This window comes from Lampris incognitus, chromosome 6 (assembly GCF_029633865.1).
Source record: "Lampris incognitus isolate fLamInc1 chromosome 6, fLamInc1.hap2, whole genome shotgun sequence".
Taxonomy (NCBI): Eukaryota; Metazoa; Chordata; class Actinopteri; order Lampriformes; family Lampridae; genus Lampris; species Lampris incognitus.
Genome location: NC_079216.1, coordinates 2,027,278 through 2,054,516, shown reverse-complemented (window position 1 = coordinate 2,054,516; position 27,239 = coordinate 2,027,278). Strand labels below are relative to the sequence as shown.

At 47.6% G+C, this 27,239-nt stretch overlaps 1 protein-coding gene across 1 annotated transcript in view; it reads left to right on the top strand.

The window, feature by feature from the left end:
* The window catches only part of peak1 (pseudopodium-enriched atypical kinase 1), a 155,836-nt gene that overhangs the window by 27,421 nt on the left and 101,176 nt on the right, over window positions 1–27,239 (top strand). Inside the window, exon 2 of the mRNA XM_056281848.1 lies at window positions 26,964–27,068. The gene's annotated coding sequence lies outside the window, so the exon portion shown is untranslated. The remainder of the gene's footprint in view (window positions 1–26,963; window positions 27,069–27,239) is intronic.

Here is a 27,239-nt window from a genome sequence, read left to right as displayed (position 1 = left end):
CAATAAATCGGTTAGCTTATTGGTATCAACCACTACTACTACCACTACTAGTACTTTCGGCTTCACCCGTTAGGGGGCATCACAACAGATCATCCGTCTCCATCTCTTCCTGTCCTCTGCATCTTCCTCTGTCACACCAGCCACCTGCTGCATGTCCTCCCTCACCACATCCATAAACCTCCTCTTTGGCCTTCCTCTTCTCCTCTTCCCTGGCAGCTCCATATTCAGCATCCTTCTCCCAGTATACCCAGCATCTCTCCTCCACACATGTCCAAACCATCTCAATCTTGTCTCTCTTGCTTTGTCTCCAAACTGTCCAACCTGAGCTGTCCCTCTAATATACTCGTTCCTAATCCTGTCCTTCTTCATCACTCCCAATCAAAATCTTATCATCTTCATCTCTGCCACCTCCAGCTCCTCCTCCTGTCTTTCCATCAGTGCCACTGTCTCCAAACCATACAACATAGCTGGTCTCACAACCATCTTGTAAACCTTCCCTTTAACTCTTGCTGGTACCCTTCTGTCACAAATCACTCCTGACACTCTTCTCCACCCACTCCACCCTGCCTGCACTCTCTTCTTCACCTCTCTATTGCACTCCCCGTTACCTTGGACAGTTAATTGTGTAAGAATGTGATATTAATACTGGGACAGATATCAAAATTATGCCCAATATGTGGCATTGATGTGATAACTCATTGATATGATGACACACTGGTATGATGACACATTGATGTGATGACATATTGATGTGATGACTCATTGATATGACGACACATTGATATGATGACACATTGATGTAATGACTCATTGATGTGATGACACATTGATGTGATGACACATTGATGTTATGACACATTGATGTGATGACACATTGATATGACGACACATTGATATGATGACACATTGATGTAATGACTCATTGATACGATGACTCATTGATACGATGACACATTGATGTGACGACACATTGATATTATGACACATTGATGTGATGACACATTGATGTGATGACTCATTGATATGATGACTCATTGATACGATGACACATTGATGTGACGACACATTGATATGACGACACATTGATGTGACGACACATTGATATGACGACACATTGATATGATGACACATTGATATGATGACACATTGATGTAATGACTCATTGATATGATGACTCATTGATACGATGACACATTGATGTGATGACACATTGATATTATGACACATTGATGTGATGACACATTGATGTGATGACTCATTGATACGATGACACATTGATGTGACGACACATTGATATGACGACACATTGATGTGACGACACATTGATATGACGACACATTGATATGATGACACATTGATATGATGACACATTAAGTGCCAACGGTGAAGAAAAGCGTTGATGGAAAGAGAGGTGGTGCTGTAGCCTCCAAACCAGTGTGTGCAGCCTGGGCCGTTTGTGTTATAATGTGCTTGTTACTGTTAGTCTAGTTAATATGTGACTTCATGTGCACTTCTAAAAGCTCCTGTGATGGCAGGAGGAAGCAGATGTACAGCAGGTAGTACAGCGGATGTACAGCAGATAGTACAGCAGGTATTTGGGCCTGAGGCGACAGTGGGACAGACAGGTCTTACAGAGAAGCCTTCAGGACCTGCTGTAGAGCTCATCTGAAAGTGTGCTGTGACATGAAGTCATTGTGTTCATCTGCATCAGTGAATGCAGACACTTGAAGACAGTAATAAACCAGGACAGGGAGGAATGAAGCAGTGTTTTGTGTACATGTACAGTAGAGTAAGACAAACTACACAGCTTGAAACTAACCCACACGGCGGTGAAGAACTGAAAAATTAAGTATCGTGTGAGAAGGGCATGGAAATGACGGTCCTCAGCCGTGTGTGCAGATGTTTGGCACAACAGATTAGAAAAACCAACCTTGTGTTTTTCTTTTGAGTTTTCAGATCTGTCTCATGCTGTCTTCGTCTTCCTCACGGTCTGTGTTTCACACTACACAGGACAGATTTCAGTCTCATTAATGAGGGATGAGGTGGATGAAGGCTGCGGTGCTTCTGAACATCTCCTACCGATTCTGTAAAATGTCCGAAACCTTCTTGCGTTTCTCTGCGAGCTTAACTGGGTCATCGTGACTCACCGAGTTCCCTCTGAAAGACACTTGGCTTCCGATCTGCTGCTCCACAATAACTCCCCTTGTCTGGTTTTCCATCCCACTGCTTGGAATCTCGTCTTGATTTCATTACAGACACGACGGACAGACAGACAGGGATACCTTTGTGCCAAGACTTGATTTAAGTTGGTGGGAACATCTTCTTCAGCTCCACCTTATCTGACCCTGGAAGGACCTGAAGCAGAAATACAGACTGCTGGTGGCATATTGGGACATCAGACGAGAGGTCTCGTCTTGTACTTCATACAAACCTCTCCATCATCTCGTTCCTGTTGCATCATGTTTCACACCGTCCTCTGGTCAGCGCACAGAACCAGTCCTCAGCCCACATGGAAGTGATGTCAGTAAAGAGGGTACTGATAGCGCAAGTAGGTGGATGCTTCAGATGAAAATACTGGTGACGTTGGCAGCAGTGGTGAGGTGTGGATCCTCGCCACGCCACCGACGCTGACGACGGTTACGTTTCATGAGTGGTGCTTTGCAGACCTCGAACACTTTGAGGATGAAGGCAACTACATCCCGCCGCTGTCACCAGATGGAGCTCAGATTAAAATGATCTACCTGGAATGTTTTGGAATGCTGACGGGATCCTGAGACCAGCTGTCAGGGTGTCCATAAGGAACGTTTTCTTAAACTGTTCCTCTTATTATTACCCTTGAGTTATGTTTTATCTTCCCCTCTTTCTCCCCAATTATGTCCGGCCAATTACCCCACTCTCCCGAGCCGTCCTGGTCACTGCTCCGCCCTCGCTATCCCCCGGGGAAGGCTGAAGACCACTACATGCCTCAGATACACAAGGAGTCGCCACCCACCTCTTTTCACCTGACAGTGAGGAGTTTCACCAGGGGGACGTAGTGCATGGGAGGATCACGCCACTGCCCCCGCTGAAGACCTGTCGTTTGTCTGCATGTGTCCTCTCAAACTGGTCAGAGTTCATATATGACCCAGTCTTGTTCTGGAGGAGAGATGACGGACAGATACTGACATGTCCAACAAGAGCACATTTATCTTCACTCTTTGTACAGAGCCTCGCATACAGGACGTACATGTACACACACACACACACACACACACACACACACACACACACCTAGGGACAAGTTAGTACGGCCGATTCACCTGACCTACATGTCTCTGGACTGTGGGAGGAAACCGGAGCCCCCGGAGGAAACCCACACAGACATGGGGAGAACATGCAAACTCCACACAGAGGACGACCCGGGACCACCCCCAAGGTTGGACTACCCCGGGGCTCAAACCCAGGACCTTGCTGTGAGGTGATCATGCTAACCACTGCGCCACCGTGCCGCCAATTGAACCAACTTCTAAAAAAAAACAAAAACAGCTTTATCCTCTGACTGAAGAATAGGGGTGCTGCTGTGGAGAACCGAATCCTTCATTAATCCATGGCCCAGGCCTTTAATCCAATTCAAGGCTGTGGAGGAAAAAACTGAATTTATGTGGTGGTGCAAAATGGAGACTTTATCGACGATCCAGGAAAATCCAAGATGGCCGCTGCAGTACACAGTGTTCTGGATGAAAATGTGTCCCAGCATTCCCTGCTGCTGCCCGTACAGAACCCGACTGAGGCAGCGTAAAGTTTTATTCCGTAAATAGGCCTGTTGTTGCTCGAATGAAATCTGCAGACTCACTCCAGTGTCACGTCACCAAGCTGAATGAGGGTCCTCCTCAAATTACCACCCAAATAGACCCTCTTTAGTTTGTGTGTGTGTGTGTGTGTGTGTGTGTGTGTGTGTGTCTCTCTCTCTCTCTCTCACACACACACACACACAGGTTTGCATGTGAGTGTAGTAAAGACAGCTTGTGTCTCAGTGTGACATACTGGATCACATGAAGCTCCAACAGGTCTCTGGTCCCCGTGGCCCCGTGGCCCCAGACCCAGCCAGTCCAGGCTGCAGCTAATTCAGGCCGGCCTCACAGCGGGGCCTGTAGGCTGGCTGTCCGCCGGGGACAGAGAGGGTGACGCGTCTGTCTGAGAATGGTGTGAAACAGGAGGTGTAGGAGGAGAGCAGCTAGCTGTGTGTTGTAGTGTCTGCTAGCTGTGTTTTGTAGTGTCAGCTAGCTGTGTGTTGTAGTGTCAGCTAGCTGTGTGTTGTAGTGTTTACTAGCTGTGTGTAGTGTCTGCTAGCTGTGTTGTAGTGTCTGCTAGCTGTGTGTAGTGTCTGCTAGCTGTGTTGTAGTGTCTGCTAGCTGTGTGTTGTGCTGTCTGCTAGCTGTGTATTGTGGTGTGTGCTAGCTGTGTGTTGTAGTGTATGCTAGCTGTGTGTTGTAGTGTCTGCTAGCTGTGTTGTAGTGTCTGCTAGCTGTGTGTTGTAGTGTCTGCTAGCTGTGTATTGTGTGTGTCTGCTAGCTGTGTCTAGTGTCTGCTAGTTGTGTTGTAGTGTCTGCTAGCTCTGTGTTGACGTGAGACATTCCAGCCTTACAAACTGGCCTGACTGTTTGTTCCCTCTGTTTACGTCAGTCAATCTGGATCAGGAGACCCACCTGCAGTGTGCCTGCACTACAACAAACAGCTAGCTGACACTATAACACACAGCTAGGAGACACTACAACACAGCTAGTTGACACTACAACACAGCTAGCTCACACTACAACACACAGCTAGCAGACACTACAACACACAGCTAGCAAACACTACAACGCACAGCATTCTACACACTGCTGTGCTACTGTGGTGTTCTACACACTGCTGTGCTACCGTGGTGTTCTACACACTGCTGTCCTACTGTGGTGTTCTACACACTGCTGTCCTACCGCAGCGTCTACACACTGCTGTGCTACCGCAGCGTTCTACACACTGCTGTGCTACCGCAGTGTTCTACACACTGCTGTACTGCAGTGTGTAGAACACTGCTGTGCTACTGCAGTGTGTAGAACACTGCTGTGCTACCGTGGTGTTCTACACACTGCTGTCCTACCGTGGTGTTCTACACACAGCTGTCCTATCACTGTATTCCACATACTGCTGTCCTACCGCTGTGTTCTACATACTGCTGTCCTACCACTGTGTTCTACATACTGCTGTCCTACCACTGTGTTCTACATACTGCTGTCCTACCACTGTGTTCTACATACTGCTGTCCTACCACTGTGTTCTACATACTGCTGTCCTACCACTGTGTTCTACATACTGCTTTCCTACCACTGTGTTCTACACACAGCTGTCCTACCACTGTGTTCTACATACTGCTGTCCTACCACTGTGTTCTACATACTGCTTTCCTACCACTGTGTTCTACATACTGCTGTCCTACCACTGTGTTCTACATACTGCTGTGCTACCACTGTGTTCTACATACTGCTGTGCTACCACTGTGTTCTACACACTGCTGTGCTACTGCAGTGTGTAGAACACTGCTGTGCTACTGCAGTGTTCTACATACTGCTGTGCTACCGCAGCGTTCTACACACTGCTGTGCTACCGTGGTGTTCTACACACTGCTGTCCTACCGTGGTGTTCTACACACAGCTGTCCTATCACTGTGTTCTACATACTGCTGTCCTACCACTGTGTTCTACATACTGCTGTCCTACCACTGTGTTCTACATACTGCTGTGCTACCGCTGTGTTCTACATACTGCTGTCCTACCACTGTGTTCTACATACTGCTGTCCTACCACTGTGTTCTACATACTGCTTTCCTACCACTGTGTTCTACATACTGCTGTCCTACCACTGTGTTCTACATACTGCTGTCCTACCACTGTGTTCTACATACTGCTTTCCTACCACTGTGTTCTACACACAGCTGTCCTACCACTGTGTTCTACATACTGCTGTCCTATCACTGTGTTCTACATACTGCTTTCCTACCACTGTGTTCTACATACTGCTGTCCTACCACTGTGTTCTACATACTGCTGTCCTACCACTGTGTTCTACATACTGCTGTCCTATCACTGTGTTCTACATACTGCTTTCCTACCACTGTGTTCTACATACTGCTGTCCTACCACTGTGTTCTACATACTGCTGTCCTACCACTGTGTTCTACATACTGCTGTCCTACCACTGTGTTCTACATACTGCTGTGCTACCACTGTGTTCTACATACTGCTGTGCTACCACTGTGTTCTACATACTGCTGTGCTACCACTGTGTTCTACATACTGCTTTCCTACCACTGTGTTCTACACACTGCTGTGCTACTGCAGTGTGTAGAACACTGCTGTGCTACTGCAGCGTTCTACATACTGCTGTGCTACCGCAGCGTTCTACACACTGCTGTGCTACCACTGTGTTCTACATACTGCTGTGCTACCACTGTGTTCTACATACTGCTGTCCTACCACTGTGTTCTACATACTGCTGTGCTACTACAGTGTTCTACACACTGCTGTCCTACCACTGTGTTCTACATACTGCTGTCCTACCACTGTGTTCTACATACTGCTGTGCTACCACTGTGTTCTACACACTGCTGGCCTACCACTGTGTTCTACATACTGCTGTCCTACCACTGTGTTCTACATACTGCTGTGCTACCACTGTGTTCTACATACTGCTGTGCTACCACTGTGTTCTACATACTGCTGTGCTACCACTGTGTTCTACATACTGCTTTCCTACCACTGTGTTCTACACACTGCTGTGCTACTGCAGTGTGTAGAACACTGCTGTGCTACTGCAGCGTTCTACATACTGCTGTGCTACCGCAGCGTTCTACACACTGCTGTGCTACCACTGTGTTCTACATACTGCTGTGCTACCACTGTGTTCTACATACTGCTGTCCTACCACTGTGTTCTACATACTGCTGTGCTACTACAGTGTTCTACACACTGCTGTCCTACCACTGTGTTCTACATACTGCTGTCCTACCACTGTGTTCTACATACTGCTGTGCTACCACTGTGTTCTACACACTGCTGGCCTACCACTGTGTTCTACATACTGCTGTGCTACTGTGGTGTTCTACACACTGCTGTGCTACTGTGGTGTTCTACACACTGCTGTCCTACCACTGTGTTCTACATACTGCTGTGCTACCACTGTGTTCTACACACTGCTGTCCTACCACTGTGTTCTACACACTGCTGTCCTACCACTGTGTTCTACACACTGCTGTCCTACCACTGTGTTCTACATACTGCTGTCCTACCACTGTGTTCTACATACTGCTTTCCTACCACTGTGTTCTACACACAGCTGTCCTACCACTGTGTTCTACATACTGCTGTCCTATCACTGTGTTCTACATACTGCTTTCCTACCACTGTGTTCTACATACTGCTGTCCTACCACTGTGTTCTACATACTGCTGTCCTACCACTGTGTTCTACATACTGCTGTCCTACCACTGTGTTCTACATACTGCTGTCCTACCACTGTGTTCTACATACTGCTGTCCTACCACTGTGTTCTACATACTGCTGTGCTACCACTGTGTTCTACATACTGCTGTGCTACCACTGTGTTCTACATACTGCTGTGCTACCACTGTGTTCTACATACTGCTTTCCTACCACTGTGTTCTACACACTGCTGTGCTACTGCAGTGTGTAGAACACTGCTGTGCTACTGCAGCGTTCTACATACTGCTGTGCTACCGCAGCGTTCTACACACTGCTGTGCTACCACTGTGTTCTACATACTGCTGTGCTACCACTGTGTTCTACATACTGCTGTCCTACCACTGTGTTCTACATACTGCTGTGCTACTACAGTGTTCTACACACTGCTGTCCTACCACTGTGTTCTACATACTGCTGTCCTACCACTGTGTTCTACATACTGCTGTGCTACCACTGTGTTCTACACACTGCTGGCCTACCACTGTGTTCTACATACTGCTGTCCTACCACTGTGTTCTACATACTGCTGTGCTACCACTGTGTTCTACATACTGCTGTGCTACCACTGTGTTCTACATACTGCTGTGCTACCACTGTGTTCTACATACTGCTTTCCTACCACTGTGTTCTACACACTGCTGTGCTACTGCAGTGTGTAGAACACTGCTGTGCTACTGCAGCGTTCTACATACTGCTGTGCTACCGCAGCGTTCTACACACTGCTGTGCTACCACTGTGTTCTACATACTGCTGTGCTACCACTGTGTTCTACATACTGCTGTCCTACCACTGTGTTCTACATACTGCTGTGCTACTACAGTGTTCTACACACTGCTGTCCTACCACTGTGTTCTACATACTGCTGTCCTACCACTGTGTTCTACATACTGCTGTGCTACCACTGTGTTCTACACACTGCTGGCCTACCACTGTGTTCTACATACTGCTGTGCTACTGTGGTGTTCTACACACTGCTGTGCTACTGTGGTGTTCTACACACTGCTGTCCTACCACTGTGTTCTACATACTGCTGTGCTACCACTGTGGTGTTCTACACACTGCTGTCCTACCACTGTGTTCTACACACTGCTGTCCTACCACTGTGTTCTACACACTGCTGTCCTACCACTGTGTTCTACATACTGCTGTCCTACCACTGTGTTCCACACACTGCTGGCCTACCACAGCTTCTTCTACCCCATCTGCTGTTTTTACTGTAGAGTTCATCCTCCATTTCAACTTTACTGTCAGGATAGGCAGTTCGGATAATGGATGGATGGATGTCTATGGAAGAACTTAATTGAACTGAAAGAGAGAGGGACACACACACACACACACACACACACACACACACACACACACAGATGGACACACAGCATTTTGCTATTGGAGTCATGCCAGAACACCTTCAGGCCAACAGCCGAGTGTCAGAGAATACCTGTGGTTAATCACCATGCTAACACTGTGTGTGTGTGTGTGTGTGTGTGTGTGTGTGTGTGTGTGTGTGTGTGTGTGTGTGTGTGTGTGTGTGTGTGTGTGTGTGGTAGTAAACACTCCAGATGACTTGACTGACGTCTGCACTTTTAACCTTTTCCCTGCAGACAGGAAAACAGGACATGGATTGTTGGGGAATGAGTGTTTGGAGTGTGTGTGAACGGTTGGGTCGTTTGCCATCATGAGACATTTAGAAGATTTTGGCTTTAAAAAAGGTGCAACATGTCTAACCTTTCTAGTGTTTTATGCTACGTTTAGTTCAATACTTTTTTCCACGTTTTTATGTCAGGCAAGAGTTTGTGGTTCAGAGCTCCAGAGCTTAAGAGTTTGTGGTCCAGAGCTTCAGAGTTTGTGGTTCAGAGCTCCAGAGCTTCAGAGTTTGTGGTCCAGATCTTCAGAGTTTGTGGTTCAGAGCTCCAGAGCTTCAGAGTTTGTGGTCCAGATCTTCAGAGTTTGTGGTTCAGAGCTCCAGAGCTTCAGAGTTTGTGGTCCAGATCTTCAGAGTTTGTGGTCCAGAGCTTCAGAGTTTGTGGTTCAGAGCTCCAGCGCTTCAGAGTTTGTGGTCCAGATCTTCAGAGTTTGTGGTCCAGAGCTTCAGAGTTTGTGGTTCAGAGCTCCAGCGCTTCAGAGTTTGTGGTCCAGAGCTTCAGAGTTTGTGGTTCAGAGCTCCAGAGCTTCAGAGTTTGTGGTCCAGAACTTCAGAGCTTCAGAGTTTGTGGTCCAGATCTTCAGAATTTGTGGTTCAGAGCTCCAAAGCTTCAGAGTTTGTGGTCCAGAGCTTCAGAGTTTTATGGTCCAGAGCTTCAGAGACTGTGGTTCACTCCAGACGGTAAAATATCATTGTTATAAAGTTTGGTCATCGTGGGACAAAAGGACCTCAGATAACCAAATAACAATCAAGTTGTTTTTTATAAATGCTCTGTTGAAAACATAAACTTCATTGTGATTTTCTGTCTCATGGAATAGCAGTTGAGGAAGTTCATGTGAAGGAAATGGTCCTCCCTCATGTCCACTCCGATCTGGCTGATGCAATGTGATGTCTTTCTATGAAGGGAAGATAATTGATTTGACAATAAAATGATTTAATTTGCTATTAATCAGCACACACAATCTCATTCAGTCTGGTCAGTACAGTGGTTCTGTCACTTTACTACCTCATTAAGACACACACGTGTGTGTGTGTGTGTGTGTGTGTGTTTGTGTGTGTGTGTGAATGTGAGGCATACACTAAAGTGGTTTGAGTGGTCGGTAGACTAGAGAAGTGTTTTATAAATGTGGTCCATCTACTGTCCTGGTCCATGCGTAGGTTCCTGGTCCATGTGTTGTGTCCTGGTCCATGTGTAGTGTCCTGCTTCATGACAGATGTATAGGTCACTCTGTCATTGTTGCCCTCATGGTGGCAATTCTGTTTTCATGTGAAAAATTACTGCTGGCTGAAGCGTCCAGTTTGACGATGTACTTTGCAGTTATCTAGCTGGTGAAGACTGGTTTTGATGGCTTTACCGGCTAATAAGCTTTCCAGAGAGCCGGACAGATGGCTTCGGGCCATCCTGGACTCTACATCGCTCCATGTTTTATCTGGCCAGCTTTAAGTGGAGACAGTTTAATGGTCCCACTGCGTTTTTTATCTTCTCCGTGCTTTTCTTTGTACCGAGCAGGGGTTTGTGGAGCTCGGCAGGTCCGCGGGTCTGTAATTAGTGCCAGCCATAAACAGGGAGCGCCGACCCTGCAGGGCGCCGCTCCCACCACCACAATCTGGAGTTCCCCTTTTATCCAATGCCATCTGATGGAGAGAGAGCGTGAGGGAGAGCAGGGGGGGCAGAAAGGCTGATGGAGAAAAGATAGATGTGAGCATTGAAAGAAGTGGGCTGGTCCTTTTGAGGACAGGATGGAGTGATGGAGAAAGAAGTGGGTTGGTCCTTCTCAGGACAGGATGGAGTGATGGAGGAAGAAGTGGGCTGGTCCTTCTGAGGACAGGATGGAGTGATGGAGGAAGAAGTGGGTTGGTCCTTCTCAGGACAGGATGGAGTGATGGAGGAAGCAGTGGGTTGGTCCTTCTCAGGACAGGATGGAGTGATGGAGGAAGAAGTGGGTTGGTCCTTCTCAGGACAGGATGGAGTGATGGAGGAAGAAGTGGGTTGGTCCTTCTCAGGACAGGATGGAGTGATGGAGGAAGAAGTGGGTTGGTCCTTCTCAGGACAGGATGGAGTGATGGAGGAAGAAGTGGGTTGGTCCTTCTGAGGACAGGATGGAGTGATGGAGGAAGCAGTGGGTTGGTCCTTCTCAGGACAGGATGGAGTGATGGAGGAAGCAGTGGGTTGGTCCTTCTCAGGACAGGATGGAGTGATGGAGGAAGCAGTGGGTTGGTCCTTCTCAGGACAGGATGGAGTGATGGAGGAAGCAGTGGGTTGGTCCTTCTCAGGACAGGATGGAGTGATGGAGGAAGAAGTGGGTTCGTCCTTATCATGACAGGATGGAGTGATGGAGGAAGGGATGAGTTAAGCAGCATGTCAGAGCCTTTGCTGTCCTCTTGCATACGGGTGTGTGATGGCATGTGGTACATGTAAGCTCCGGCCTGTTGGGCCACAGCAAGCCTTTCATCCAGCGCACCTTCAGAGGGAGCAGCAGACCCGAGTGTGTTCATCCTCTTCTTTTGCCTTGTCACGTGAGAAACTTTGTACACTCTCAGCAACTCCGTCAGCTGTCCAACACTAATGAGGCGGCACTTCTCTCCAGATAATGGATGGCTGACATGAGCTTGTTACCATAGAGATGGATTAAAGAGGTCACTTCTGAGTGGCTCATGTTGGATTACACCAGACCTGCTCCACACACCACTTTCCACGACTGCTCCCTGGACTGTGAAATAAAACATTTCTGACTTCAACGTTATGTTTTGATTTGTGCACAGAAGTAGAATAACAAAACAGGTTATGAAGCTTTGGTGTCATGTGCTGAGTTGCTCTGAGTGAGGGTTGTGGTGGGTAGGTAGAAGAGTTGCTCTGAGTGAGGGTTGTGGTGGGTAGGTAGAAGAGTTGATTAATCGATTAGTCGGTCAACAAAAGGATCGATTAATCGTTTCTGGCACGTCACATGTAAGGTGGCAGACAGGCGTTCGCTGGTTGCAGCTTCAGAGACGTTCAGGTATGTTGGTCCTTCTGGTTCACGTCATGATTGAAGGGACTTAACAGTTGTAGGACAGGGTCCTTGCAGGGCGTCTGTCACTATTTCTGACATTTTATAGACAAACTGATTGATTAACGCTGCAGCCCTGGACTCTATCAACCTATCTGCCTGTTGTTTATTATCTCTCTGTCTGTTGTTTATTATCTCTCTGCCTGTTGTTTATTATCTCTCTGCCTGTTGTTTATTATCTATCTGCCTGTTGTTTATTATCTCTCTGCCTGTTGTTTATTATCTCTCTGCCTGTTGTTTATTATCTCTCTGTCTGTTGTTTATTATCTCTCTGTCTGTTGTTTATTATCTCTCTGCCTGTTGTTTATTATCTATCTGTCTGTTGTTTATTATCTCTCTGCCTGTTGTTTATTATCTCTCTGCCTGTTGTTTAGTATCTCTCTGTCTGTTGTTTATTATCTATCTGCCTGTTGTTTATTATCTCTCTGCCTGTTGTTTATTATCTCTCTGTCTGTTGTTTATTATCCATCTGCCTGTTGTTTATTATCTATCTGCCTGTTGTTTATTATCTATCTGTCTGTTGTTTATTATCTATCTGTCTGTTGTTTATTATCTATCTGCCTGTTGTTTATTATCTATCTGTCTGTTGTTTATTATCTATCTGTCTGTTGTTTATTATCTCTCTGCCTGTTGTTTATTATCTATCTGTCTGTTGTTTAGTATCTCTCTGCCTGTTGTTTATTATCTCTCTGCCTGTTGTTTATTATCTCTCTGCCTGTTGTTTATTATCTCTCTGCTTGTTGTTTATTATCTATCTGTCTGTTGTTTATTATCTATCTGCCTGTTGTTTATTATCCATCTGTCTGTTGTTTATTATCTATCTGCCTGTTGTTTATTATCTCTCTGTCTGTTGTTTATTATCCATCTGCCTGTTGTTTATTATCTATCTGCCTGTTGTTTATTATCTCTCTGCTTGTTGTTTATTATCTATCTGCCTGTTGTTTATTATCTCTCTGCCTGTTGTTTATTATCTCTCTGCCTGTTGTTTATTATCTATCTGCCTGTTGTTTATTATCTCTCTGCCTGTTGTTTATTATCTCTCTGCCTGTTGTTTATTATCTCTCTGCCTGTTGTTTATTATCTCTCTTCCTGTTGTTTATTATCTATCTGCCTGTTGTTTATTATCTCTCTGGCTGTTGTTTATTATCTCTCTCTTTTGTTTTCGGGTAAATACTGAAAAAGCTGCTGAAAACAACAGGTTTCCACGTCATAGGTTGAACTTACTGTGAGATGACACGTCTTCTGCCCACGTCCCTCTCACACAGAGGAGGAGGTGAGCCGGCAGGTCGTGTGTTGTCCCGGCAGGTCGTGTTGTTCTGGCAGGCAGGTTGTGTGTTGTCCCGGCAGGTCGTGTTGTTCTAGCAGGCAGGTTGTGTGTTGTTCTGGCAGGCAGGTTGTGTGTGGTCCCGGCAGGTCGTGTTGTCCCGGCAGGTCGTGTGTTGTTCCAGCAGGCAGGTTGTGTGTTGTCCCGGCAGGTCGTGTTGTTCTGGCAGGCAGGTTGTGTGTTGTTCTGGCAGGCAGGTTGTGTGTTGTCCCGGCAGGTCGTGTTGTCCCGGCAGGTCGTGTTGTCCCGGCAGGTCGTGTTGTTCCAGCAGGCAGGTTGTGTGTTGTCCCAGCAAGTCGTGTTGTTCTGGCAGGCAGGTTGTGTGTTGTCCCGGCAGGTCGTGTTGTTCCAGCAGGCAGGTTGTGTGTTGTGCCAGCAGGCAGGTCGTGTGTTGTGCCGGCAGGTCATGTGTTGTGCCGGCAGGTCATATGTTTTGCCGGCAGGTCATGTGTTGTGCCGGCAGGCAGGTCATGTGTTGTGCCGGCAGGCAGGTCATATGTTGTGCCAGCAGGTCATGTGTTGTGCTAGCAGGTCATGTGTTGTGCCGGCAGGTCATGTGTTGTGCTAGCAGGCAGGTCATATGTTGTGCCAGCAGGTCATGTGTTGTGCTAGCAGGTCATGTGTTGTGCCAGCAGGTCATGTGTTGTGCTAGCAGGTCATGTGTTGTGCCAGCAGGTCATGTGTTGTGCTAGCAGGTCATGTGTTGTGCCAGCAGGTCATGTGTTGTGCTAGCAGGCAGGTCATATGTTGTGCCAGCAGGTCATGTGTTGTGCTAGCAGGTCATGTGTTGTGCCAGCAGGTCATGTGTTGTGCCGGCAGGCAGGTTGTGTGTTGTGCCAGCAGGTCATATGTTGTGCCGGCAGGTCATATGTTGTGCCAGCAGGTCATGTGTTGTGCTAGCAGGTCATGTGTTGTGCCAGCAGGTCATGTGTTGTGCTAGCAGGTCATGTGTTGTGCTAGCAGGTCATGTGTTGTGCTAGCAGGTCATGTGTTGTGCTAGCAGGTCATGTGTTGTGCTAGCAGGCAGGTCATATGTTGTGCCAGCAGGTCATGTGTTGTGCTAGCAGGTCATGTGTTGTGCCAGCAGGTCATGTGTTGTGCTAGCAGGTCATGTGTTGTGCCGGCAGGCAGGTTGTGTGTTGTGCCAGCAGGTCATGTGTTGTGCTAGCAGGTCATGTGTTGTGCCAGCAGGTCATGTGTTGTGCCAGCAGGTCATGTGTTGTGCTAGCAGGTCATGTGTTGTGCCGGCAGGCAGGTTGTGTGTTGTGCCAGCAGGTCATATGTTGTGCCAGCAGGTCATGTGTTGTGCTAGCAGGTCATGTGTTGTGCCAGCAGGTCATGTGTTGTGCTAGCAGGTCATGTGTTGTGCCGGCAGGCAGGTTGTGTGTTGTGCCAGCAGGTCATGTGTTGTGCTAGCAGGTCATGTGTTGTGCCGGCAGGCAGGTTGTGTGTTGTGCCGGCAGGTCATGTGTTGTGCCAGCAGGTCATATGTTGTGCCGGCAGGTCATGTGTTGTGCTAGCAGGTCATGTGTTGTGCCGGCAGGCAGGTTGTGTGTTGTGCCAGCAGGTCATGTGTTGTGCCGGCAGGCAGGTTGTGTGTTGTGCCAGCAGGTCATATGTTGTGCCAGCAGGTCATGTGTTGTGCCAGCAGGTCATGTGTTGTGCCAGCAGGTCATGTGTTGTGCTAGCAGGTCATGTGTTGTGCCGGCAGGCAGGTTGTGTGTTGTGCCAGCAGGTCGTGTGTTGTGCCGGCAGGTCGTGTGTTGTGCCGGCAGGCAGGTCGTGTGTTGTGCCGGCAGGCAGGTCGTGTGTTGTGCCGGCAGGCAGGTCATGTGTTGTGCCGGCGGGCAGGTCGTGTGTTGTGCCAGCAGGCAGGTCGTGTGTTGTGCCGGCGGGCAGGTCGTGTGTTGTGCCAGCAGGTTGTGTGTTGTGCCGGCAGGCAGGTCGTGTGTTGTGCCAGCAGGTCGTGTGTTGTGCCAGCAGGTCGTGTGTTGTGCCGGCAGGCAGGTCGTGTGTTGTGCCGGCAGGCAGGTTGTGTGTTGTGCCAGAAGGTTGTGTGTTGTGCCGGCAGGTCATGTGTTGTGCCGGCGGGCAGGTCGTGTGTTGTGCCGGCAGGCAGGTTGTGCGGTTTGATGCGAATTCAAGTAAAGTCTTCGGTTTGGGTTTTGTGGAGCTCTCTGTGTTCCCCTTCCCCGCGGCAATCCCTCCATCTTCACCTGAGTACACGACCAGAGTCTTCCTCACCTCTGCAGCTCGGTGCTGACGGGATGGGTCAGAGTCCCCGTGATGCTCTCTGTGTTTGTGAGAACCGTGACACGCTGGAGGTCTTGTATCATAGCTCAGCAGATTACAGATAAATATTCAGGTCCCCTTCAGTCAAATACTGCTCCAACACATTGTTTTCTAAGGCTGCACGTACTCTGTGCAGTACATATGCAGTACATATGATTATGGAGCACAACTTATGACATTCATGACACAGTGTCCAGAGGATATATGCTTTTACTAGAAAGGTGTGTGTGTGTGTGTGTGTGTGTGTGTGTGTGTGTGTGTGTGTGTGTGTGTGTGTGTGTGTGTGTGTAAAACTAAATCCTCGGTGGACCCTTCAAAGATGAGAGGCTAAACGAAACATGTCACGTGGTTCAGGATGGAAGTAGTTGACAAGGTGTTAGCATTAGCTTGTTTGTAGTAGCAGTAGTTCAGGTTCGAAGAAGTTGACAAGGTGTTAGCATTAGCTTGTTTGTAATAGTAGTTCAGGTGGAGGTAATTGACAAGGTGTTAGCATTAGCTTGTTTGTAGTAATAATTCAGGATGGAGGTAGTTGACAAGGTGTTAGTATTAGCTTGTTTGTAATAGTAGTTCAGGTGGAGGTAGTTGACAAGGTGTTAGCATTAGCTTGTTTGTAATAGTAATTCAGGTGGAGGTAGTTGACAAGGTGTTAGCATTATCTTGTTTGTAGTAGTAGTTCAGGATGGGGGTAGTTGACAAGGTGGTAGCATTAGCTTGTTTGTAGTAGTAATTCAGGTGGAGGTAGTTGACAAGGTGTTAGCATTAGCTTGTTTGTAGTAGTAGTTCAGGATGGGGGTAGTTGACAAGGTGTTAGCATTAGCTTGTTTGTAGTAGTAGTTCAGACGGAGGTAGTTGACAAGGTGTTAGCATTAGCTTGTTTGTAGTAGTAGTTCAGATGGAGGTAGTTGACAAGGTGTTAGCATTAGCTTGTTTGTAGTAGTAGTTCAGATGGAGGCAGTTGACAAGGTGTTAGCATGAGGTGTTAGCGTTAGCTTGTGCTGTTCGGCGTGGCAGCCGGCCTTGCTAGCTTAGTTAGCTAGCGTGAAGAGACACATGGAGGCGTTTAGCCGGCTGCCTCCCTGAGGGAGGGAGTACAGCGTCAGTTAAAGTCAGAGGAAGGAAGTGGTCACTGAGGAAGAGGAGGCGGAGGCCCTGGGGGCACCAGTCTGAGTAAAGACATGTTTACTGACCGACTTCTTTTCTTTTTTTTACTCTTGTTGTGCCTCGTCACGTGAGTTGGGTCAGTTGCCGCGGTTCTCGTTCAGCCACTTAAACGTTACGGGAGGGTTGCACGAGCGGTTCTCTCGAGCCGGTGATGAAGTGACGCGTCGGGCGCCACGTGACCCAGCAGTGAACCTGAAACACTGGTTCATCTGCGGCAGAGTCCCTGCTGCTGGGGGAGGGAAGGGTGGAGGAACAGGAAGGATGGACAAGTATGTACCTCCCCCAGAAGTCTACCTCCCCCAGAAGTCTACCTCCCCCAGAAGTCTACCTCCAGCAGAAGTCTACCTCCCCCAGAAGTCTACCTCCCCCAGAAGTCTACCTCCCCCAGAAGTCTACCTCCAGCAGAAGTCTACCTCCCCCAGAAGTCTACCTCCAGCAGAAGTCTACCTCCAGCAGAAGTCTACCTCCCCCAGAAGTCTACCTCCCCCAGAAGTCTACCTCCAGCAGAAGTCTACCTCCAGCAGAAGTCTACCTCCCCCAGAAGTCTACCTCCCCCAGAAGTCTACCTCCAGCAGAAGTCTACCTCCCCCAGAAGTCTACCTCCAGCAGAAGTCTACCTCCCCCAGAAGTCTACCTCCCCCAGAAGTCTACCTCCCCCAGAAGTCTACCTCCAGCAGAAGTCTACCTCCCCCAGAAGTCTACCTCCAGCAGAAGTCTACCTCCAGCAGAAGTCTACCTCCCCCAGAAGTCTACCTCCCCCAGAAGTCTACCTCCAGCAGAAGTCTACCTCCAGCAGAAGTCTACCTCCCCCAGAAGTCTACCTCCCCCAGAAGTCTACCTCCCCCAGAAGTCTACCTCCAGCAGAAGTCTACCTCCCCCAGAAGTCTACCTCCAGCAGAAGTCTACCTCCCCCAGAAGTCTACCTCCCCCAGAAGTCTACCTCCAGCAGAAGTCTACCTCCCCCAGAAGTCTACTCCAGCAGAAGTCTACCTCCCCCAGAAGTCTACCTCCCCTAGAAGTCTACCTCCCCCAGAAGTCTACCTCCAGCAGAAGTCTACCTCCCCCAGAAGTCTACCTCCCCCAGAAGTCTACCTCCCCCAGAAGTCTACCTCCCCCAGAAGTCTACCTCCAGCAGAAGTCTACCTCCCCCAGAAGTCTACCTCCCCCAGAAGTCTACCTCCCCCAGAAGTCTACCTCCAGCAGAAGTCTACCTCCCCCAGAAGTCTACCTCCAGCAGAAGTCTACCTCCCCCAGAAGTCTACCTCCCCCAGAAGTCTACCTCCAGCAGAAGTCTACCTCCCCCAGAAGTCTACCTCCAGCAGAAGTCTACCTCCCCCAGAAGTCTACCTCCCCTAGAAGTCTACCTCCCCCAGAAGTCTACCTCCAGCAGAAGTCTACCTCCCCCAGAAGTCTACCTCCCCAGAAGTCTACCTCCCCCAGAAGTCTACCTCCCCCAGAAGTCTACCTCCAGCAGAAGCAGGAGGATGTGGCCATGTGGTGGATTAAACAGGCTAACCTTTCTAGCTTGTGTCGTTACACACGTCTCTCCATCATTTTTATTTCATAACTCCGTTTTTGTTTTCTTTTCAGATTTTCTCCCCAATTGTATCCAGCCAGTTACGCCACTCTTCTGAGCCGTCCCGGTCTCTGCTCCTCCCCCCCTGCTGATCCAGGAGGGCTGCAGGACTACCACATGCCTCCTCCCATACATGTGGAGTCACCAGCCGCTTCTTTTCACCTGACAGTGAGGAGTTTCACCAGGGGGGGTAGCACGTGGGAGGATCACGCTATTCCCCCCCCCTCCCCCTCCCCCCAACAGGCGTGAAATTATTTTAACTGAGCTTTAAGCCTGGGTTAGTCTCTGAACATCACACACACACACACACACACACACACACACACAGACACACAACTTAACCCTAACTAAACTCAAGTCCTAACCCTAAAATAACAAAACCTTGTCAAGTCGCTTTTATTTGTGTAGCTCATTATGACAAACAACACACTTGCCTGCGTGGGCTTCACTGTGAAGGTGAACAACTCAAGTTGTTCCGCACACACACACAAGTGCAAGAACACACATGCACACACATGCACACATGTATACACACACTCACTAATGTAATCACGTTCATAGAGGTATACACACACACACACACACACACACACACACACACGTTTACATTATGCACACCCATAAATAAATACATGTGTGAACACACACACACTCATACACAGCACATACACACACTCATACACAGCACATACACACACTCATACACACACTCATACACAGCACATACACACACTCATACACAGCACATACACACACTCATACACACACTCATACACAGCACATACACACACTCATACACACACTCATACACAGCACATACACACACTCATACACAGCACATACACACACTCATACACACACTCATACACAGCACATAGACACACTCATACACAGCACATACACACACTCATACACAGCACATACACACACTCATACACACACTCATACACAGCACATACACACACTCATACACAGCACATACACACACTCATACACACACTCATACACAGCACATACACACACTCATACACAGCACATACACACACTCATACACACACTCATACACAGCACATACACACACTCATACACAGCACATACACACACTCATACACAGCACATACACACACTCATACACAGCACATACACACACTCATACACACACTCATACACAGCACATACACACACTCATACACAGCACATACACACACTCATACACAGCACATACACACACTCATACACAGCACATACACACACTCATACACAGCACATACACACACTCATAAACACACTCATACACAGAACATACACACACTCATACACACACTCATACACAGCACACACACACACTCATACACAGCACATACACACACTCATACACACACTCATACACAGCACATACACACACTCATACACACACTCATACACAGCACATACACACACTCATAAACACACTCATACACAGAACATACACACACTCATACACACTCATACACAGCACATACACACACTCATACACACACTCATACACAGCACATACACACAGTCATACACCACACTCATACACACACTCATACACAGCACATACACACACTCATACACAGCACATACACACACTCATACACAGCACTTACACACACTCATACACAGCACATACACACACTCATACACAGCACATCACACACTCATACACACTCATACACAGCACATACACACACTCATACACACTCATACACAGCACACACACACACTCATACACAGCACATACACACACTCATACACAGCACATACACACACTCATAAACCACTCATACACAGCACATACACACACTCATACACAGCACATACACACACTCATACACACACTCATACACAGCACATACACACACTCATACACAGCACATACACACACTCATACACACACTCATACACAGCACATACACACACTCATACACAGCACATACAACACACTCATACACAGCACATACACACACTCATACACAGCACATACACACACTCATAACACACTCATACACAGCACATACACACACTCATACACAGCACATAAACACACTCATACACAGCACATACACACACTCATAAACACACTCATACACAGCACATACACACACTCATACACAGCACATACACACACTCATACACAGCACATACACACACTCATACACAGCACATACACACACTCATACACAGCACATACACACACTCATACACAGCACATACACAGCACATACACACACTCATACACAGCACATACACAGCACATACACAGCACATACACAGCACATACACACACTCATACACAGCACATACACACACTCATACACAGCACATACACAGCACATACACACACTCATACACAGCACATACACACACTCATACACAGCACATACACACACTCATAAACACACTCATACACAGCACATACACATACTCATACACACACTCATACAAGCACATACACACACTCATACACACACTCATACACAGCACATACACACACTCATACACAGCACATACACACACTCATACATAGCACATACACACACTCATAAACACACTCATACACAGAACATACACACACTCATACACAGCACATACACACACTCATACACAGCACATACACACACTCATACATAGCACATACACACACTCATAAACACACTCATACACAGAACATACACACACTCATACACACTCATACACAGCACATACACACACTCATACACAGCACATACACACACTCATACACAGCACATACACACACTCATACACACACTCTGGTGCACAGCACATACACACTCTGGTGCACAGCACATACACACTCTGGTGCACAGCACATACACACTCTGGTACACACACCTGGCCCAGAGGCGGCCGGTAAGTATTAGTGTTGGGACTCTGCATTAAGGACATGAGTCATGTTGAGCATGAGGACCCTCTTACACAAAAAATAAAAGGCTTTCAGTGTAAACACACACACACACACACACACACACACGCACACACACACACACACACACAGCTAAGACGTGAGGCGCATGCTAGCAGGTCCTTATATAGCGTTGTGCAGCCTGAAGGAGCAGCGGCCGAGCCGCCGGCCTGCAGGAATGAATGTAGGTCAGAGGGAGCGGCGCACCTCCGCTGCTGGTGACTCACGCCTCTAATGAGAGCTGGAACAATACTGCTCTCTCTCTCTCTCTCTCTCTCTCTCTCTCTCTCTCCTCTCTCTCTCTCTCTCTCTCTCTCTCTCTCTCTGTCTCTCTCTGTCTCTCTCTCTCTCTCTCTCTCTCTCTCTCTCTCTCTCTGTCTCTCTCTCTCTCTCTCTCTCTCTCGTCTCTCTCTCTCTCTCCTCTCTCTCTCTGTCTCTCTCTGTCTCTCTCTCTCTCTCTCTCTCTCTCTCTCTCTCTCTCTGTCTCTCTCTCTGTCTCTCTCTGTCTCTCTCTCTCTCTCTCTCTCTGTCTCTCTCTCTCTCTCTCTCTCTCTCTCTCTCTCTCTCTCTCTCTCTCTCTCTCTCTCTCTCTCTCTCTGTCTCTCTCTGCTCTCTCTCTCTCTCTCTCTCTCTCTCTCCTCTCTCTCTCTCCCCGCTCTCTCTCTCTCTCTCTCTCTCCTCTCTCTCTCTCTCTCTCTCTCTCTCTCTCTCTCTCTCCCTCTCCCTCTCTGTCTCTCTCTCTCTCTCTCTCTCTCTCTCTCTCTCTCTCTCTCTCTCTCTCTCTCTCTCTCTCTCTCTCTCTCTCTGTGTGTGTGTTTTCTAGTTCGTATAGTTAATGTGATGTGTCTTTTTTGTAAAAATGTGCAGATTTTGCAGAGTTTGTCCTGTAAACCTGTCCACCTGAGCTCTCACATTCAGCAGAGGCGTAGAACCATCCTGGTCAACTTCAGGGCTCAGTTAACCTTTATGTTGGACTCATGCGTTGATCTCAGCCCCCGGTGGTCCAAGGCCACTTCTTGTTGAGGTGAATATGGGTTGTGACATGGGTCTGACTGTGTTTTGTGTGTCGAGGGTGTCCAGAGGAAGTGTTTCTGCTGTGTCCTGCATGACTGAAGCCAGTATGAAATCACCCAGACAGCACCCGGATGTGGGCCACGTCAGGCAGTGATTGCGGCACTGATGGCCTTCTTCTGGCCCTGACAAACTGGATGTGAGCCTGAAGTGGTGGGCCTTTTTGGCAAAGCTGCGGTGCTCTGGGCAACATGTGATCTGGATGTGACCCTGCAGCGCCCCGTGTGGTAAATGGTGAATATGGCCCAAATATCACAAAACAAATACGGCCATCTTTGGCAAATATGTGGCACATGCGGAATTGCTATGGCTTGGTTCTGGCCCAGATCTGGCAAACAGGAGCGGGCCGCCCGCCCAAGTGCCATCATCCACGCGGTATGTGGGCCGGGTGAGGTGTCGGTGTGGGACGGGTCCGGGCCACAGCAGTTTTGCTGTCTGGGGACAGCGACTGCAGGGCTGTCAGTTGTCAGGCTTACACTTTTATTTCTTTTGTTTTTTAAGTCTATGAAACTGTTTAGTCTATGGGAGCCACCACCATCCTGCCTGCCCCCTGAGCAGTATGACCCCTGACCCCTGAGCAGTGTGACCCTTACGTCGGTGGAGGGGAGAGCACCATCATGTGGGCTGACGTCAGCTGATCGTCTTGTTTCTGACTGGGTGATGAATTCTGTTCATGTGCCACTTTTACACAAGTTTCCCTAAACATTTACAGACGATGACGGAGACATGCCACTTCCAGTCTCTGCTGAAACTCTGAACTTGTGTGTGTGTGTGTGTGTGTGTGTGTGTGTGTGTGTGTGTGTGTGTGTGCGTGTTTGTGATATGAGGGGATGGTTAGAGAGAAAGAGGAAATAGGAGTGATAGGAGTGTGGTGTTGCTTTGTATGCGTTTGTTGTTTGGTTTTAACGAGTTTCTTGGAATCGGTGGTGCGTCACGTGACCATCAGCTGACAGCAATGACCAGCTGGAGCGCCTGAGCTGGCGAGGGACACTGGACTGCTACTGGCAGAGAGAGAGAGAGAGAGAGAGAGAGAGAGAGAGAGAGAGAGGGTTTCAAACAGGCGGCGGGTGAGGCTGAGGATGGGGAAGGCTAATATTTGAATCAACCATCATACGTGTTTTAACCACTGATCTCAAAGAAAAGACTGGAGGGCGCAGCCCATGACTCTGTGCCACCAATTTATGAAGGCCAATAGAAGTTGATCGGCGCCATCTTAGGTCGAGCAAAAAACGATCAGATTTCATTAGAATTGCCGGCTAAAATGCCGAGTTGCGGCGCATACCAGTGCTCTAACCGCACAGGGTCGAAAAAAAAGTGGCAATTCAGATAATATAACATTTCACAAGCAAGTACCCTTTTTTATTTGACTCTTGCATTTAAGATGCCATAGCAACTGCTGTGTTAAGATACCTTGATTTGTCGCCATGTTTTCCCCGAGCCGGCTCCTCAGACGAGGGCGTGGCAGAAGGACACAGAGCGTGCCGCTCGCGAGGGAGAGAGCGGTGCGTCCCGGCCTCATCAGGCCGCTGCTCGCCATCCATCGCTGCAACACGCTAGCTCGCTAGCTAAGACAATGACAGTATGCTAGGCTACTTTACCATCACCTATATGTGCAAGCAAGACAAGATTATCTGAATTGCCACTTTGTTTCGACCCTGTGCGGTTAGAGCACTGGGAGGCACCGCAACTCAACATTTTAGCTGGCAATTATAATGCAATTTGATGGCTTCTTGGTCGACCTAAGATGGCCGCCAAGTCGCCCATGCCGGCTTCACTTCATATCGGAGTTGCTCGATCCAGTCTTTTTCTTGAGACCAGTGGTTTTAACGACCTGCAGCAGCTCAGCAGCTTCCTGTCCTGTGCTGCCCCCACCAGTGTCGGCTCGGCAGCGCTCGCAACGTGCCTGGAGTTCATAGCCGGCCCTTTTCATAGTGTGTGTGTGTGTGTGTGTGTGTGTGGGTGTGTGTTATTTGCTCCACTTAAGGTTTTGAGTTTTGACTGGCGTAACTAAAGTGGACGAGATAAGCTGGCACCACCTTCAACGACACAGTGACTACACCACGTATGTGGTGGTTGACAAGCGTTTACACATTCAGCCAATGAGAATCAAGACCACTGATTTCACAGGTACCCCAGCCAATAACCTGCAAAATAAGATACTGGTGTTGGAAATACCTGCGATCTTTCAGAGTGCCTGTCCGCAGCGTTAGCCAATCACATGCAGCCTTCTTTCACAGTAGCCAGTAAGACACCGTGTAGCAAACCTCGAGCACGCCAAAAGGGAATTTATTAGGAGCACGCAGGATTTTTATTCAGTACCATCAAAAGGACAAATAGGCGTCCGGACAGACAGCTGATGACCCGGCCTGTCCGTCCAGACGCCAGACACATGGCCGTGTAGGTGCCCAGGGAAGTCGTAGCCTTCTTTAGCCTACGTTACCCGCTGGCCCTGGTTTTACCCTTTAGAAACTCCTCTTATTTTAGTATTTGTGTTCAAATGGGCAAATCGGCAGAGGTTTGACACCAGATAGCCTTCCTGACACAACCCTCTCCATGTATCCTGGCTGGGGACCAGCACTAAGAATGCACTGGCATGTGCATCCTCAGTTTGTCCTCAAACGACACGGTCCACTAAAATGGATGATTAAATACACATTTCAAGACACATAACATTCTGCTGACTTAAAAACTCATGAACAAGTAAGTTGGCCATTACTGCACAAATTACATGTTTAATGGTTTCTGAATGCATTAACACCATTAATAATTTTACAAAAACTTGCATTTTTTGGGGGGGGGGGTGGACACAGAAGGAAAGAAAGAAGGAAGGAAAGACAGATGGAACGAAACAGAAAGACAGACGGAAGGAAACCCAAAATTTTAGTGATGAAGCTTCGCAGTATGTTCAGGAGAGAACAGATGGCAGTTGAACTGTATGAAGAACATATTACATCTTGTCATTATAATGGAAAAGAAAAGAGGAAAAGTCTCTGGTTCCTCAGTAGAACCCTGGTGGTCCGGTTGTGTCCGGGGTCTTCAGCATGTTCAGAATGTTTTCTGGTCCCTCAGTAGAACCCTGGTGGTCCGGTTGTGTCAGGGGTCTTCAGCATGTTGGGAATGTTCTCTGGGTCCTCAGTAGAACCCTGGTGGTCCGGTTGTGTCCGTGGTCTTCAGCATGTTCAGAATGTTCACTGGTTCCTCAGTAGAACCTTGGTGGTCCGGTTGTGTCCGGGGTCTTCAGCATGTTGGGAATGATAAATTGAGCGTTGATGAACAAACGTGTTTAAAATGAGATGTCTGTTTTCTGTCATGTCTGCTGAAGTGAGACATGTTGTGATGTCCATACCAACAGGTTTCAGTTAGGCTTTTAAAACCATCTGATCTGGATTAACCAGCTGAAAGATGATCTGGATTAACCAGCTGAAACAGGAACTATGATCTGGATGAACCAGCTGAAACGTTAAATATGATCTGGATAAACCAGTTGAAACAGGAACTGTGATCTGGATTAACCATCTGAAATGTTAGATATGATCTGGATAAACCAGCTGTAACGTTAAATATGATCTGGATAAACCAGCTGAAACATGAAATAGGATCTGGATAAACCAGCTGAAACATGACACATGAACTGGATTAACCAGTTGAAATGTGAGCTATGATCTGGATTAACCAGCTGAAACGTGAACTATGATCTGGATTAACCAGGTGAACCATGAAATATGATCTGGATAAACCAGCTGAAACATGAAACATGATCTGGATTAACCAGCTGAAACATGAAATATGATCTGGATAAACCAGCTGAAACATGAAATATGATCTGGATTAACCAGCTGAAACATGAAATATGATCTGGATTAACCAGCTGAAACATGAAATATGATCTGGATTAACCAGTTGAAACATGAAATATGGTCTGGATAAACCAGTTGAAACATGAAATATGATCTGGATAAACCAGCTGAAACATGAAATATGATCTGGATTAACCAGTTGAAACATGAAATATGATCTGGATAAACCAGCTGAAACATGAAATATGATCTGGATTAACCAGCTGAAACATGAAATATGATCTGGATTAACCAGTTGAAACATGAAATATGATCTGGATAAACCAGTTGAAACATGAAATATGATCTGGATAAACCAGTTGAAACATGAAATATGATCTGGATTAACCAGCTGAAACATGAAATATGATCTGGATTAACCAGTTGAAACATGAAATATGATCTGGATTAACCAGCTGAAACGTTAAATATGCCCATCAAATAAACGAATGCACCACAGACACACGTGGAGAGAAAGACTCGTCCCTGATGGTGACTGCTCTTCTTCTGTAAACCATGAGGCTGGACATAAACTCATCTCTTCCTTCTCCTCCTCCTCCTCCTCCTCCAGGAAAACAGGCCGAGCCCGTCAAGACAGGCTGGAATCTGGTCCGGATCTGCTGGTTCTGTTGGTTTTCCAGTTTTCATACTGAACCAGAAAGCAGCAAATCTGTTGGTGAGTCAAGTCAAAACCTTTTGCTCGTCTTTCTCACATGGCGTTTGGGAGGGCGAGTCCATATTTGGGGAAATTGAGTCCATATACTCAATTTCCCCTCGGGGATAAATAAAGTATTCTGATTCTAATTTCAGCTTTACAACAACATTTACTTTCAACATGACACATCAT